Source organism: Plecotus auritus (assembly GCF_963455305.1).
Source record: "Plecotus auritus genome assembly, chromosome: 2".
NCBI classification, from domain to species: domain Eukaryota; kingdom Metazoa; phylum Chordata; class Mammalia; order Chiroptera; family Vespertilionidae; genus Plecotus; species Plecotus auritus.
In genome coordinates, this window is record NC_137771.1 from 4686047 (window position 1) to 4701729 (window position 15683).

Genomic DNA, 15683 nt, shown 5'->3' on the forward strand with positions numbered 1-15683 from the left:
CACGAGGGCGGCTTTCTCTCAGAGGTGCTTGCAGCAATCATTGTTCCTGCCAGTGCCGCGGGACACAAGAGACCCGGGGACCTCTTTGGGGCAGGGCTGACGGTCTGCCATTGCTGTTTGCTCCACCCTGGTGATTCCCTAAGACCCCACCCCACCCAAGTTACAATCCCACCCAAGCTGTGCACAGAGGCTTTTGCATATGAATGGCCTGGCCCTTTGCAATCTAAAACCTAACAAACTGCAGCTGAGTCAGAGAGACCCAGAGCTTCCGAAAGAAGGCCCAAGGTGCCACAGCAGATTGCACTACCTCACAGCTGGGCCTCATCTGGGCACATCCAAACCCCAAACAAAGAAAAGGAATCTGCAGATCTCTCCGTAGCTCCTGCTGGGTGGCCTCAGGCAGAAGCTAAATTAGCACCTCCTTGGAGATCCAAGAGCCAGTGTACCCAGGGGTCAAAGTGAGACCATCAAGATTACAAGTCCTCAGATCCATAAGAGACACACTCAGGGGGCAGACTCAGTGAGCGCCAAAGCCCCACTGAAGCAAGTCTTGCCCCATAAGGGTGTCTCCAGCATAGAAGTTCTCCCAGCATAGACACAGCTGATCCTCACAGCCAATTGGCCTGGAGGTAAATTCCTCCCAGTGTACCAACAACAATCAAGGCTTAATTACAACAAGACTGTGCACACAGCCCACAAAGGGTGCTCCAAGAGTGTCCACCTCAGGGTAATTAGGGAGGCTGAGCCACTGGGCCCTATAGGACACCTAGCACACAAAGCCACTCTATCAACTCAGGGAAGCAGCCAAAATGCGAAGACAAAGAAACAGGTCACAAATGACAGAAATGGAGGAAAGCAAACAACTGGATATAGAGTTCAAAACCATGGTTATAAGGTTACTCAAGAATCTTCTAGAAACCTCCGAGAAATTTAGTGAGACCCTCAAGGATATGAAAAAGGACCAACTAGAAATTAAGCATACACTGACTGAAATAAAGAATAATATACAGAGATCCAACAGCAGACTAGAGGATCCCAAGAATCAAGTCAGAGATTTGAAATATGAAGAAGCAAAAAACACTCAACCGGAAAAGCAAAAAGAAAAAAGAATCAAAAACTATGAAGATAGTGTAAGGAGCCTCTGGGACAACTTCAAGCGTACCAACATCCGAATTATCAGGGTGCCAGAAGAAGAGAGAGAGCAAGATATTGAAAACCTATTTGAAGAAATAATGACCGAAAACTTCCCCCACCTGGTGAAAGAAATAGACTTACAGGCCTAGGAAGCGCAGAGAACCCCAAACAAAAGGAATCCAAAGAGGACCACACCAAGACACATCATAATTAAAATGCCAAGAGCAAAATACAAAGAGAGAGTTTTAAAAGCAGCAAGAGAAAAACAGTTAGTTACCTATACGATTGTCAGCTGATTTCTCAACAGAAACTATGCAGGCCAGATGGGAGTGGCAAGAAATACTCAAAGTGATGAATAGCAAGAACCTACAACCAAGATTACTCTACCCAGCAAAGCTATCATTTAGAATTGAAGGTCAGATAAAGAGCTTCACAGATAAGAAAAAGCTAAAGGAGTTCATCACCGCCAAACCAGTATTATATGAAATGCTGAAGGGTATTCTTTAAGAAGAGGAAAAAGAAGAAAAAGGTAAAGATAAAAATTATGAACAACGAAGTGACAGCAAATACATATCTATCAACAAGTGAATCTAAATATCAAGTGAATAAAAAATCTGATGAACAGAATAAACTGGTGAATATAATAGAATCAGGGGCATAGAAAGGGAGTGGACTGATAATTCTCGGGGGGGGGGGGGGTGCGGGAAGAGACTGGACAAAAATCATACACCTATGGATGAGGACAGTGGGGGGGTAAGGGTAAAGGGGGGGGTAAGGGTAGAGGATGGGGTGGGAACCGGGTGGAGGGGAGCTATGGGGGGAAAAAAGAGGAACAACTGTAATAATATGAACAATAAAGATTTATTTTTTAAAAAAAGAAAAAGAACATTTAAGGGAAAACAAATGAACATATACATGTGTGAATAGTAATGTACCAATGTTGGTCACTAGCTGCGACACATTTACCCTAGGATGGTCATGATAGGAAAAACAGGGTGAAGGGTATATGAAAACTTTTCTGTTAACCTAAAACTATTCTCAAATAAAAAGTTTACTTAAATAAATTAAAAAGAGAGAGAGCGCACACTCCAGTGTTTCTCCTGTACCCCAGTGGATCATCCTGCACATGCGTTCCTTGGAGAAGAAGCACCCCCCTTTGAATACCACTGTTCTATGCTGTCATAGCTTAGAAGGTTAACCCTGTATTCTCCTAACAGTGCAGAGGGTCTGCTTTCCTAAGCCCGTCAACACAGCCTGAGACTTCCCTGCAGGACTTACAGTCCCAGGGAAGTCCCAGGATGTGAGAAGACTGGCCTGGAAGGGTCCCCCTACCCACCCAGCCAAGAGATTCTTAAAACCTCTTTGCTGGGGTAGAAGAGAGGCAACTGACCTTAGCCAATGGTATTTGGCAACTTGGTCCCACACCTGCCTTCTTTCTGCTAGAAGAGCTGCTGACCACTACTGGGAATTTTAATTACATTCTAGCAAATACGTTGTCCTTTCTGACTGCTTAAACAGTCAGAAATGGGTCTCTCAGTGACACTTACTAGTAATATCAAAACTAAAACCTAAATCATCTTAATGCAGAACCCACATTTCTGTCCTAATAGCATGACATGGAGCTGGATAGTCATTGCTAAATGATCATAAACAGCTCTATTTCTCACATGGAATAACTTACGTGTATAAATACATTTTTATAAATGTACTAGAGGCCCGGTGCACGAAATTAATGCACTGGTGGGGGGGTAGGGAAGATCCCTCAGCCCCGGCCTGCACTCTCTTGCAGTCCGGGACCCCCTGAGGGGATGTCCGCCTGCCCGCTTAGGGGAGCAGGCCTAAGCCGGCAGGTGGACATCCCTCTCGCAATCCGGGACCCTGCACTCCTTACCACCCGCCTGCTCACTGCTCCTTACTTCTCTGCTCACTGCTCCTTAGCGCTGCCACGGAGGCAGGAGAGGCTCCCGCCACCACCGCTGCACTTGCCAGCCGTGGGGCCGGCTTCTGGCTGAGTGTCACTCCCCCTGTGAAAGTGCACTGACCACCGGGGGCAGCTCCTGCGTTGAGTGTCTGCCCCCTGGTGGTCAGTGCACATCATAGCGACCAGTCGTTCTGGTTGTTCCGCCTTAACGGTCACTTAGGCTTTTAGTATATAGATTGTTTTAAGTTTATTTCTGTTGTATTCCTTTTTTAGTTACCTTCTACTTATGGCTTTATTTTAATGGTGATATAAGGTTTCATTTTAAAGCAAGTACAGACAGTCTTCAGGTTACATCAGACTTGATGTACATCGTTTCGTGGTTACGTCGCCATCTCCCATTTATTTATTAAAAAAAAAAAGTTCCGTCATTCTGACATATGTATATATGTGCTTTATGTTTTTTATAATTTATTTACCACAAGGTCAGGAATTATCTTTCTTTTAATTTTTTTTACTGTTTCACTTCATTACTGCTGTGTATGTGCTCCATGTGAGTGATGTAGGTGCTTATGTAAGGTGGGTTCCGACTTACGGCGAAAATCACGTTACATTGTGCCATAGGAACAGATCTCCAATGTAACCCCAGGACCACCTACTGTATGTTTCAGTGCAAAAAGTTAGGACGTTTAAAATACTAAATGACAGTGCCTGTGGTATGTATACAACTAGCAAAAGCCACGAGGATGTCAGAGTGAATGACTGATGTTACGAGAACAATGCTGTGGTGGAAAGCTCTAAGGTGTGGGGGGCGCAGTCCAAGCCATCTGCCTTAGTTCCTGTCTATACCCTTAGCCACTGAGCCTGGCACACAGTACTCCACAAACAGTTGAATAAATGAAAGTGGTGAAGCCAGAATTTGAGCCTGTGTCTCTCTGGCTCTCAAGTGCACTCCTAGCCTTTCTTGGCTGCCAAGAGCTGTAAAGTGTTTTTAAAATTTAGAAAGCTCCTCAGGTGACTCTAATGTGCCACCAGGAGGGCACACGCCTGCGCTGGGCAGCACGGCCTTCCTAATTACACAAGCACTCACAGTCCAGAGTGGCCAGTGTTATGCTGGGCAAGTACAGTCCTATAACCTAGTCTAAAGGCCACTGGGACAATTAACTGAGACTTGAAAGAATGAAAATCAATTAGCTAACTGTATATTCTAGGTAGAGGGAATTGGGGTGCAGAGGCCCAGAGATAAGGGAGTGCAGGATACATTTAAAAATTCACATTCTTCCTAGCTCTCCCACCCACGGTGACCAACTGTCCTTATTTCCCAGGACTGAAATGGTCCCCAGGACACAGGGATTTCCATTTTACAAACAAGAAAGCCCCAGGAATGCACTGGTCACCCTACCACCTTACTCCTGCCAGTGGGGAAACCCTGACGACCCCATAGTTACCAGCTGGTTGGATGACCACTATGCTTTAAAAGGGCACGTGGTTTTCTAAGCTAGGATTCCTAAGACATGACACACTAAGGTCCCTGCCATCCTGCATCCTCCCTTCTGCCCACATTTGTGCTGCAAGCACCATCAAAAGGCTGTAAGCAAAGCAGAGAGAATTAGACTTATTTTATAAGGTCGCCTTTGCTATTAAGTGTGGACAAGAGACTGGAGGAAAGCATAAGTGGAAGCAACTAAGGTGGTTCTGAATCTAAGGCAACATTTCCTTCCGTAACAGATTACGGGAGCCTGTTATTGGCTGCATGTAGCACTGAGGATGGTAAGATCAAGAGAGACTGAGGAAGCAGAATCAACAGGACTAGGTGATGATTCAAGCGGGGGAGGAAAGAGAGGGTAAATCAGAAAAAGAAGAAAAAACATGACTACTTTTTAGTGGAATTATAAAAACACTGGCTCAGTATGTTCCAAAAGTTCACTGTGGACTCATTACTGAACATTCACATTTCCACACTGTGAGACTAAACAAGTAATCCTTTCTGTCAAAGAACGGAGTTTAGGCAGACACCATTTTGGCTCCAGTGACTCGGCAGCTCACCTGGGGGCCGCCATTTTGAAACAGCAAAGGTCAACCCCTTCCTTTAAATTAGCCAATCATGCAAGAGTATGAGCCTAAGCTCTGTGACCAATCAAGAGTGAAGAAGAGATCACATGCGTCAGGCATAAAAGCTGGAGCCGAGTGTGCCTGTGCTCCCAGACCATGGGCGAGCGCGCCCTCCTGCAGGAGCAAAGATAATGCCTTGCTGTCTGGCTCCCAAGTATTCTTTGTATTCTACCAGGACCCCTGATTTGGGGGGGCTTGCCTTATTTCTACCAACATTAACAATATAAAAACTATAGTTTATTTCCAGGCTATGTCACTAATCTACTAAATCCATTAAGTGGTTCACATACATTTTCCAATGAAAAGTTATAGAAAATAATATTGCTGAATATCTATAAAAGTCTAATTGTGTAATTGAAAAGAATTAAAAAGCATTTTCTATTTATTTTAAATGTTGGTATTCGAGGCAAAAAAACATTTAATTGATGAAGGAGGAGATATTACAGAGGCTTAAATGGGTCTTCTGGGTATTTTCAAGGGCTGTGAAGTTCATTCTGATATTTGCTTTTACTTTTAAAATAGACAGCCGCTCTCTTCCTTAGTGCAGGTACTCCTAGCTGCATTTTCCATACCTAACCAGCCATAATCAGGGTCAGTTTTGGAAATAAATATTTTCCTGAGACAACCAAGGAGGAACTGAAAGAGAAAGCAGAAAAGATGGACATTAAGTCCAGCCTGAGGAGGAATAAGCTGGATAAGAAAAGAATGAGGGTAAGGGAGTTAGTGTGTCAAGCCCAGTATGGGTCAAAGAAAGGGAGTAGGGGGAAGCCAATTATCCCTGGCAGTTTGTTCTGGGACATAGCTGAGGACAGAGGTGACAAAGGAGCATGACAAAAGACATCATTAGTCAATTGTGTGTACAGCTCAGAGGGAAAGAATAAGAGACCAACAAAGACTAAGTCCCTTACTTAAGTCTCAATAACCTTCATTTTTTGAAGTACATCCCATCCTCTGGACACTTTCCAACTGAGAATTGACTCGAAAGGTTCAACTACTGCCATTAAATGCTTTAATGGCCTCTGCTGACTCCATACCCAGCAAAGGCCAGCCATCTCTCAAATACTCACCAACACATTCCACTATCTCACCTCATCTTTCCATGGTCTTTTAGTCAGGTTTCTGCCTGGCTAAACTCCACCCACATGGGATGGTTTTAAGGCTATCAGAATTTTTGGTGCAAATGCCTAAAGAAAACAAGAAGAATTCTAATTGAGAAAGGGACTCAGATTCTATATAGCAGATAGAGATGCAGTCTTCTGGATATTTATAGTGCACTAAGTTCCAAAGGACTTTTATATATTTTAACTGACTAAACGAATTGAATGATAACAGACAAGCCCACAATTCAAATACAAATCAAAAACATTTTTGAGGTACAACTTTCTCATCTACTCCTCTTGAAAGTTGCTAAAAGGAAACAAATTCCACAATTCAGTATGGAAATCATCAATTCTTTCAAAAGGGTATTTCATACTTCCTAACTTCAGAGACATGTTACTGCCAAAAATGCAAATAGCAAGTGTTTTCACACATATGCCTATTATTTGTACACAGTAGTCTTTATTACAATTGAACTATTTAAAACAAAACAAAACAAAAACTTCCTACAATCAAAGTGAATATTTTACAAGATAAAGTTTAGCAAATGGAAAACTTGATAAAATTTACTCTCTTCTCCTTCCTTCTTAAAAAGAGCCCACAAGCAAGTCTTCCTCATGAATGCAGACTCTACACAGACATAACCAGATGTACATGGATGGGGACTGTGGGCCACGGAACTGAACCACCCAGCTCACCTTCAGCCTCTACATACTTCATAAACGTCCCCTCTACACTGCAGAATGTAGAAAGAAAGAAAACCTCGAGGAAGCAGGCATTCTGAGCTAACTGTTGCTCAGCACAGCCCAAGACAAGTAACATCCCCTTATTCCCCAAGCCTTCTAGGTAATGACTAGACTGTCATCAGGCAAGACACAAAGATCGAGACTCTAGCCCAGCCGTGGGCAAACTACGGCCCGCGGGCCGGATCCGGCCCGTTCGGCTGTTCTATCCGGCCCGCGGAGCCGAAAGAGCGGAGGGTTCTCTTGCTCTCCCCTCCGCTCCTTCACCAGCAGCAGTGTTAACATGGCAACGTCGGGAAACACGGCCGCAGCTCCTTCTTCTGAGTGGGCGGATTTATATCCCCATTCAGTAGAAGGAACAACCTCTCAATCTTCCAGAGGCTCCTTGTAATGCCCGCGGACGTGTCCCCCGACATCACCCTGGGAATGTGTAGACACGTTATCGTGGTGATGTAGGGAGACACGCCCCTGGAGAGCACAGTATCAGAGCATTAGCTAAAAAGGAGACCAACAACACTGTTCCCACTGAAGTTGATGTTTTAAAGACCAAAAACCTTTCAACCCAGTCTACATTGCCATCTACATCTACATCCTGGGCATAATTTGGAAGTTGCACTAAAGAAAATGTTTAATTTACTGTTTACACATTTTGTTCTTTTCGATTTGTTTTAGTTTTAAATTATTTTATTATATTTAAGTTTAATTTGAAAGGCTTTTATACCTTTCCTTTGTTAGGCAATTTTATTTTGCCTTTGCCATCTTCAATATAGGGTATGTTATTGTGCTATGATTCCTCCATTTTTTGAAGTTTCAAATTATAATAATTAGTGTTTACATTCTTCTTGTTAAAATGTTTGAAATGAATAAAACTATTGAAATAAAAAAAGAAAAAAGACCGTACCCTTTTATGTAATGATGTTTACTTTGAATTTATATTAGTTCACACAAACACTCCATCCATGCTTTTGTTCTGGCCCTCCGGTCCAGTTTAAGAACCCATTGTGGCCCTCGAGTCAAAAAGTTTGCCCACCCCTGCTCTAGCCCATCAGTCGGTGGGTTCATGACACTAGCTAGTACTGGGAACTCTTGATTATGTGTCACAGCAGTAGTCCTTGGTCCAGGAATTTGGCTAGTTTTAGATATAAGACAATGATGTATCAGATTTAGATGGGTTTAGGAAACTTCACCCAAATGAACTATTTCTGGAGAGTCATGATGTCCTCTTGGAGGCGAGACCATCCATCCTCTTGTCCGGATCATAACAAGATTTAGCATGAGTTTAACTTGCTATGAAACTAAATGACAAAGATGCAATAGTCAGAGAACTGGCTAATTGGGAACCTTTTCTTTAGGAAATCTTCAAAGCCCATCCTTATTTCAGTGAGAGCTCCACACAATGGCAGAGGAAAAGATATTTCTGTTAACAGAAGCCTTGCCAAAAAGGCAACTGATAAAACTCTCCATCAAAAAAATACCGTTTTAACATGATTTTAAAACTACATTTCAAGCCAATACTCAATATCCTCATTAATATGAAATATTACAGGAATCCTGAATAAAACAAAGATGTACACTATTGCCACTTTTATTGAACATTAGTTTTGGAAGTTCCAGTTAATTGAAGATAAGAAAAAGAAATGAGGTTTAAGATCTAGCTGGTTTGGCTCAGTGGATAGAGCGTTAGCCTGTGGACTGAAGGGTCCCAAGTTCAATTCTGGTTAAGAGCACATGCCTGGGTTGTGGGCTCGATCCCCAGTAGGGGACATGCAGGAGGAGCTGATCAATGATTCTCTCTCATCATGGACGTTTCTCTCTCTCCCTCTCCCTTTCTCTCTGAAATCAATAAAAATATATTTTAAAAAAAGAAACAAGGTTTAAAACATGAAAAAGAGACTATAATATTTGTAGACAATATGATTGCCTAACTGGGAATAACCTAAGAGAATAAACTGGGCAAGTATCAGAACTAATAGAAATTTAATAATGTTATTAGCAATCAAGGAAAAGCAATTGTTTTTCTAATATTAAAGGATATAAACAAGTAAAACTTTATTTGTCTTATAAAAATAATTTTTATTTATTATATTTATTTTATTGAGGGCTTTAACAGAGTAATATAATGTTCCTACCAGGAAAAGTCTTATGTCTTACTCCTCAAATTAATTAAAACTACTTCCATTAAAATCTCAGTAAGTTTTTACTTCATTTGTTTTTAGAGGTTGAGGGGGTTGGCATAGAAAAATGACAAAAGGACCAAGTTCTCGGGAATTCAGCCTTCGGCATCAGTAAGAGAAGGTCCGTGTTCCCTGTGGACAGAACTCTCTCTTTCTGCCCAACTTTCCTGTCACCCTCCTGGCTTTCAATGAGCATTACAGTCCACTGATCTGTTCCTTTTGTCCCAAATGATCACTCCTGATACAGAACTGAACATTCCTTCTTCCTTCCACTGCTCTTTCTAGCACCTCACCCCTCAATTTCCTTTGTTCCTGCCTCGTGTTACCCAGAAAATGTTCAACCCTGAATTTGGGTTAGGAGGCATCCTGGTACAGTGATTAAGAATTCAGGCTCAGAAGTCAGCCCACCTGGTTTCAAATCCTGACTTGACTGCCTACTCACTGTGTATCTGAGGCAAGATACTTAATTTTTCCAAGCCTCCGTTTCCACGTCTGTAAGTAAGTAACAGTACCTAACTTAGAGTTGTAATGAGAGTTAAATAAGCTAATGCATATAAGATCTTGACATAAAGCCTGACGCTTAATAAGCACTAAAAATATGAGCACCTACATATGGGCTGCTGGGCCCTGTGACAAAATCACCTCAACATGTAAACTGGAAATGCTACTGATCTAGGTCTCCCAGTCTCAGCAGTCCTCAGCACCTCGGTGTGTGTGTCTGGTCAGCTTCTGTTTTCTGTTCCACAACTACTCTCTTGCGGGCCACTTTTAAATAGGAGTATTCAGCAGAGGACCTGTCTATGGGCTCCTAGTCCCGCACCACACACTCTAAGCAATTCTGTCCTCCAATGTTCTCAACTCCTGTTCACATAATTGATAATTAGTAATCTCTAGACCTGACCTCCCTCCTGAGCTTCAGATCCATAATGTCCACCTCAAACGCAGCACGTTCCCCACACCGTTTCCTCTTCATGTATCTTCAGGATCAATTAGTGGCACTACCACCCACTCCAGCAAAATAACCTTTTCCTCCTCCTGCCTCCTCACAGCCAACCATTACTAAGAATCCCTGGTTCTGCATTTTAAACATCTCTCCTTTTCTTCAGTGCCCCACCACTGCTTCAGTTCTGAAACCCATTCTCTCCCTAGCTGGCTGTATTCGTTTCCTAGGGCTTCCCTAACCAAGTCCCACAAGCTGAGGGGCTTAAACTATAGAAGTGTATTGTCTCACCGTTCTGGAGGCTGAAAGTCTAAGATCAAGGTGTCCACAGAGCTCGTTCCTTCTGAGGGATGTAAAGCGAGGATCAGTTCCCATGTCTCTTTCCTCAGCTTGATGATGGCCATCTTCTCCCTGTGCCTCTCCACACTGTTTCCCCCTCTGTGTGTCAATGTCTGTGTCTAAATTTCCCATTGCACCAGTTATGCTGGATTAGGGCCCATCCTAATTACCTCATCTTATTAATTACACTGCAATGACCCGAATTCCAAATAAGGTCACAAAGCTGGGTTAGGTCTTCAACATGGGAATTTGGGGAAGACACAATTGAACCTGTAGCACTGGTCTTCCTGCCTCTACTTTTGCTCAACGGGGCCTAACCACATCTTCCCCTTGACTATGAAAGCAATCTTTCTGAGATTCAATTTCTATCTGCTTTTCTTGCTTAAAACCCCCATTAGCTGTTTTTCATCCGAACTGGAATGACTATGATTCTACATCTATTTTCTGGGTGGTAACAATGTGCCTGGTACTGTTCTAAGTGCTTTACATACAGGACACTATTCCCATAGAATGGGCACTACTATCATCTCCTTTTTGTAAACGAACAAACCAAGCAACAAAGGTATCAGTACCATCTGTTCGATAAGGCCATGCTGTCAGTAAGTCTTAGGACGAGGACTTCAACTCGGGCTCTGCACCCCAAAATAAAGAGTAGCTGACATGGAAAGTCAATTTATTAGTCAATCTGGTTTCCCATTTTGACCCTTCACCTACCTTTCACAGACTAACCTCAGCACAATCCAATTAAAACTTTCATTGGAGCAAAGAGGAGGCTTAGAAGGTAATGCTGATCCTCATTCACACAGCTATCAAATCCTGAATACCCCACAAATATCAAATCACCCAAGCATTGCCACAATAAGGAGGTGGAGAAGGAAATGGGGGTGAAAAGGCAGAGAAGGATGAAACTGCAGAATGACAGCAGAGAGGAAGAAAATCTAACAACTCAGCCAGAATATATCCTCAGGTTAGAAATAAATAAACAAAGTGCTTTTCAGTGTCTGAGGGGGCTTTTTACAAAGAAGAAATTAGTAATTAGTTTGAATGGCCATGGTTCAATGTAGAGCATACAAATATAGGGTTTTTTCCTCTAAATATAACATAGGAGCAACCCCAGAAGTTATTGAAGGAGGCTTTAAAAAGGACGATCATAAACTGTGAAACAAAAAATATTTTAAGTGCTAACCATATTTTTCCTTGAATATGTTTTAGGATACTATCTGACAAGGTCTTTAAGGGTTCACTGTTGATGAAACCATTTTCACGGCCTAATGAGTTTCAGCCCTATTAATTCCGACTGTGCTGTGTACATTGATTTTTGTCATAGAGAGGATCAACAGAAGTAACAGTTCTTCAAATTAACCAACTGCTCACAATGTGAAGCACAAAGAATGTCTGCTGTGAAATATATAGTGTCCAAACACTACTTCGTGCCAACGAAAGCTAACAAACAAACTGTATTTTTACAGCAGAAGAAAAGTAATCCCTACCTGTACAGAAGACGGTTTGGCTCCTTCAGTATTTTAGATAAATAACTGCAATGCCAAGAAAGAGACAACCTACTTTCCAGCTCTTAATTACCATTTTTAGACTGCACAAACCATCAGGTAGGGACAGAACACACAGAAAGAAAAATCACAAGCTAAAAAGGTCTTGAAGGCAGTTCTTTCCCTAAAACGAAGCCTTTCTACCAAACGAATCTATACAGTTTCTGTATATTCTAACCTTTTTACAATGTGTATATTAAAGATTTTTGTTCCATAGCCTTTGGCAATTTTCCAAATTTAATGTCACCAAGAAGACTAACTTTAATCTGCTATATGACAAGACTCAACTTTAAACTTACCATGACAAATGACATTTATATCTCCTATCATATTGACATTTATTTCATTTTTTTTATAGTAACAAAAGCAGCCCTGGATAGGTGCATGTCCTGAAGTTGTCCATAAGTAACCACTTCTTCCTATACCTCCTTCTTTAGGTTACTAAAGTATTGGCAATATATGGGCTAATGGCCAAACACAGCCCACTGCCTGCTTCTGTATGGCCCACGAGGGAAAGAATGGTTTCTATATTGGTAAATGGTTTGGGTGGAAGATGAATCAAAAGAAGAATAATACTCCATAACACATAAAAATTTTATGAAATTCAAATTTTAGTGTCCATAAAGTTTTATTGGAAACAGCCACACCCATTCACTTAAAAATTGTCTTTGGCTGCTTTTGTGCTACAAAGGTAAGGCTGAATAGTTGTTACAGAGACTACCAGGCCCACAAAGCCCAAAATATTCACTATCTGGCCCTCCTCAGAAAAAGCGTGCCCACTCACGTGCTAGCTATTGTCAGAGACTTATAGAACAGGTTAGTAAGGAGCACTGGACGGCAAAAATGACCAGAAGGGGTGTAATTACTGAAAGGAAATATGTTCTGATGGGCAAATCTGGAGCTGAAAGTAAACTCCTGCTAGCACTGATCAGCTGACATCTCTGTTTCATGAAATGCACCAGATCTGAAGTTGTCATAACACGTGGTACTCTCAAAGGTGTGTATCCTGTAAAAGAAGACGTTTGACAGACAATTCAAGACTTTTTATCATCAGACTTAAGAAAATTCTTCTCTAGAGCAAAAGGAGCTACTGCCATCAAAGAGGACAAATTGGAGAACAAAATAGGTAAGTTGGGGAAATCAAAACAATGAGTTTGAGTAGATTGGGATAAATTGGAGGGAAATAGCCCAGCCGATGTGGGCCAGTGGTTGAGCATGGACCCATGAACCAAGAGGTCCTTGGTTCGATTCCTGGTCAGGGCATATACCCAGGTTGGGGGCTCAATCCCCAGTAGGCGGCGTGCAGGAGGCAGCCAACCGATATCTTTTCTCTCTCTCTATTCCTTTCCCTTCCCCTCTCTCTAAAAATCAATAGAAACTTATTATTTTTAAATTGGGGGGAAATAGTAACTAAAATTTTCTCCAAAGGTAGAAGGATTGTACATACAGAAATTTTCAAAAATATAAGAAAAAATATATATATATATATAGAATACAATAACTTAAATGGTATTTAAATCTTACATTAAGGAAAATTTCTCTTATATATTTCAAAATACCACAGACCGGCAATTTACACTTAAAAACAACAACAAAACCACTAATAATATCCACACCAAAGTAACATTCTGTCATTTGCTAGAATTTAAAAAAATTTTAATTTTACAAGTCTATTAATTGCAAGTTTGAGAATTAGGCAATGTCTCTCAAATCCTTTGCAAGATAGCAACTTAATTGCTTTCTATACATATTATAGTTGCTTTAAAATTTTACATTCTCTTTCTAGATACAGTATAAATGAATATTCAACCTCAAACCTTCTTCCCTCCAAAATATTCTCTGTAATAATTTCAGGGTGTTGGTTTTTTTTTGTTTTTTGTTTTTTTCTTAAAAATAGAATTCTGGCTTACCTACATACTATACTAATTCTTATAAAATTTTAAAGCACACAATTTCAGGTGAAAGCTCTGATGTGTGATATATATTTTGTACACATGAACAGATATTTTGTATTATACTCTGTGGTTAGGGTGAAAAGAGATGGTACTAAAACATAGATAGTACCCACAGCCAATAATCAAAGCTAATATACAATACTCATGCCTGTTTCCTAACGGCACTTCAGTTTTAACATTACTAAGAAATGTGGGGAACACTATCATCTATCCTATATAATAAAGAGGTAATATGCAAATTGACCATCACTCCAACACACAAGATAGCCGCCCCATGTGGTCAAAGATGGCCGCCCCATGTGGACATAAGATGGTCACCACAAGATGGCTGGCAGGGGAGGGCAATTGGGAGGGACAAGGCCTGCAGGGGAGGGCAGTTAGGGGTAACCGGGCCAGCAGGGGAGGGCAGTTACGGGCAACCAAGCCTGCAGGGGAGAGCAGTGGGGGGGGAGACGAGGCCTGCAGGAGAGGGGAGTTGGGAGGGACCAGGCCTGCAGGGGAGGGGAGTTGGGAGGGACCAGGTCTGCAGGGGAGGGCAGTTGGGAGGGACCAGGCCTGCAGGGGAGAGCAGTTGGGAGGGACCAGGCCTGCAGGGAAGGGCAGTTGGGAGGGACCAGACCTGCAGGGGAGGGCAGTTGGGAGGGACCAGGCCTGCAGGGGAGGGCAGTTGGGGGGACCAGGCCTGCAGGGGAGGGCAGTTAGGGATATTTGGGCCAGCAGGGGAGCAGTTAGGTGTCGATCAGGCTGGCAGGGGAGTGGTTAGGGGGTGTGCAGGCTTGCAGGCAGAAGCAGTTAAGGGCAATCAGGCAGGCAGGCAGGTGAGCAGTTGGGAGCCAGCATTCCTGGATTGTGAGAGAGATCCCAGATTGGAGGGGGTGCAGGCGGGGCTGAGGGACATCCCCCCACCCCGTGCACAAATTTTGTGCACCGGGCCTCTAGTATATATATCAGCCTAATATGCAAAGTGTCCCCTCAGGAGTTCGACAAGAAGACCGGGAGTTTGATCGCTCGCTATGACGTGTGCTGACCACCATGGGGAAGTGTGGAGCGAAGGCAGGCCCCAGCCAGCAACCAGGGAAGGGAGGACCCGGCAGGCAACCAGAAGGCCCCGATCAGCCCTGATTGCTGGCCAGGCCTAGGGACCCTACCTGTGCACGAATTTCGTGCACTGGGCCTCTAGTTAAAAATAATTCCTGATCTGTTTCTGAACAAAGAAGAAATATATCAAAGTAACTATTTTTATACAACCTGAGATTGATAGCAATATGGAGATAAATTGCTAGACAAAACAAAAAGAAGCTTCTTTGGTTGGTATCTATAAAGCAATGTACACACACACACAAAAGAGGATCCCCATAATAGTCTGTTGCTTAATTTTGCACTATTTGCACTTACATAAGGCCTTCATCCAGGAATTTCAGAGTACTTTAACAAATACATTCATTTGAATTATTCTTGATCCAATAAAGAAAATAAAAACCTTTAAAAAGTACACTTTAGCTCTAGACGGTTTGGTTCAGTGGCTAGAGCACAGGCCATGGACTGAAGGGTCCTGAGTGGGTTCAACTCCTCTCAAAGGCACATACCTCGGTTTCAGGCTCCATCCCAGACCTGGAGCCCCAGGTTGGGGTACGTGAAGGAGGCAACCAATCGATGTGTCTCTCTAATATCGTTATATCTCACTCTGTCTCTCCCCCTCCCTTCCACTCTCCCTAAAAATCAA

At 42.5% G+C, this 15683-nt stretch overlaps 1 protein-coding gene across 4 annotated transcripts in view; it reads right to left on the minus strand.

Moving 5' to 3' along the window:
• The window catches only part of RERE (arginine-glutamic acid dipeptide repeats), a 400567-nt gene that overhangs the window by 316178 nt on the left and 68706 nt on the right, over nucleotides 1-15683 (minus strand). Inside the window, exon 1 of one of the 4 annotated variants that reach the window (XM_080658267.1) lies at nucleotides 10411-10519. The exons of the other annotated variants lie outside the window; for them this stretch is intronic. The gene's annotated coding sequence lies outside the window, so the exon portion shown is untranslated. Of the gene's footprint in view, nucleotides 1-10410; nucleotides 10520-15683 lie in introns of those variants that run through there. 4 annotated transcript variants of the gene reach the window in all.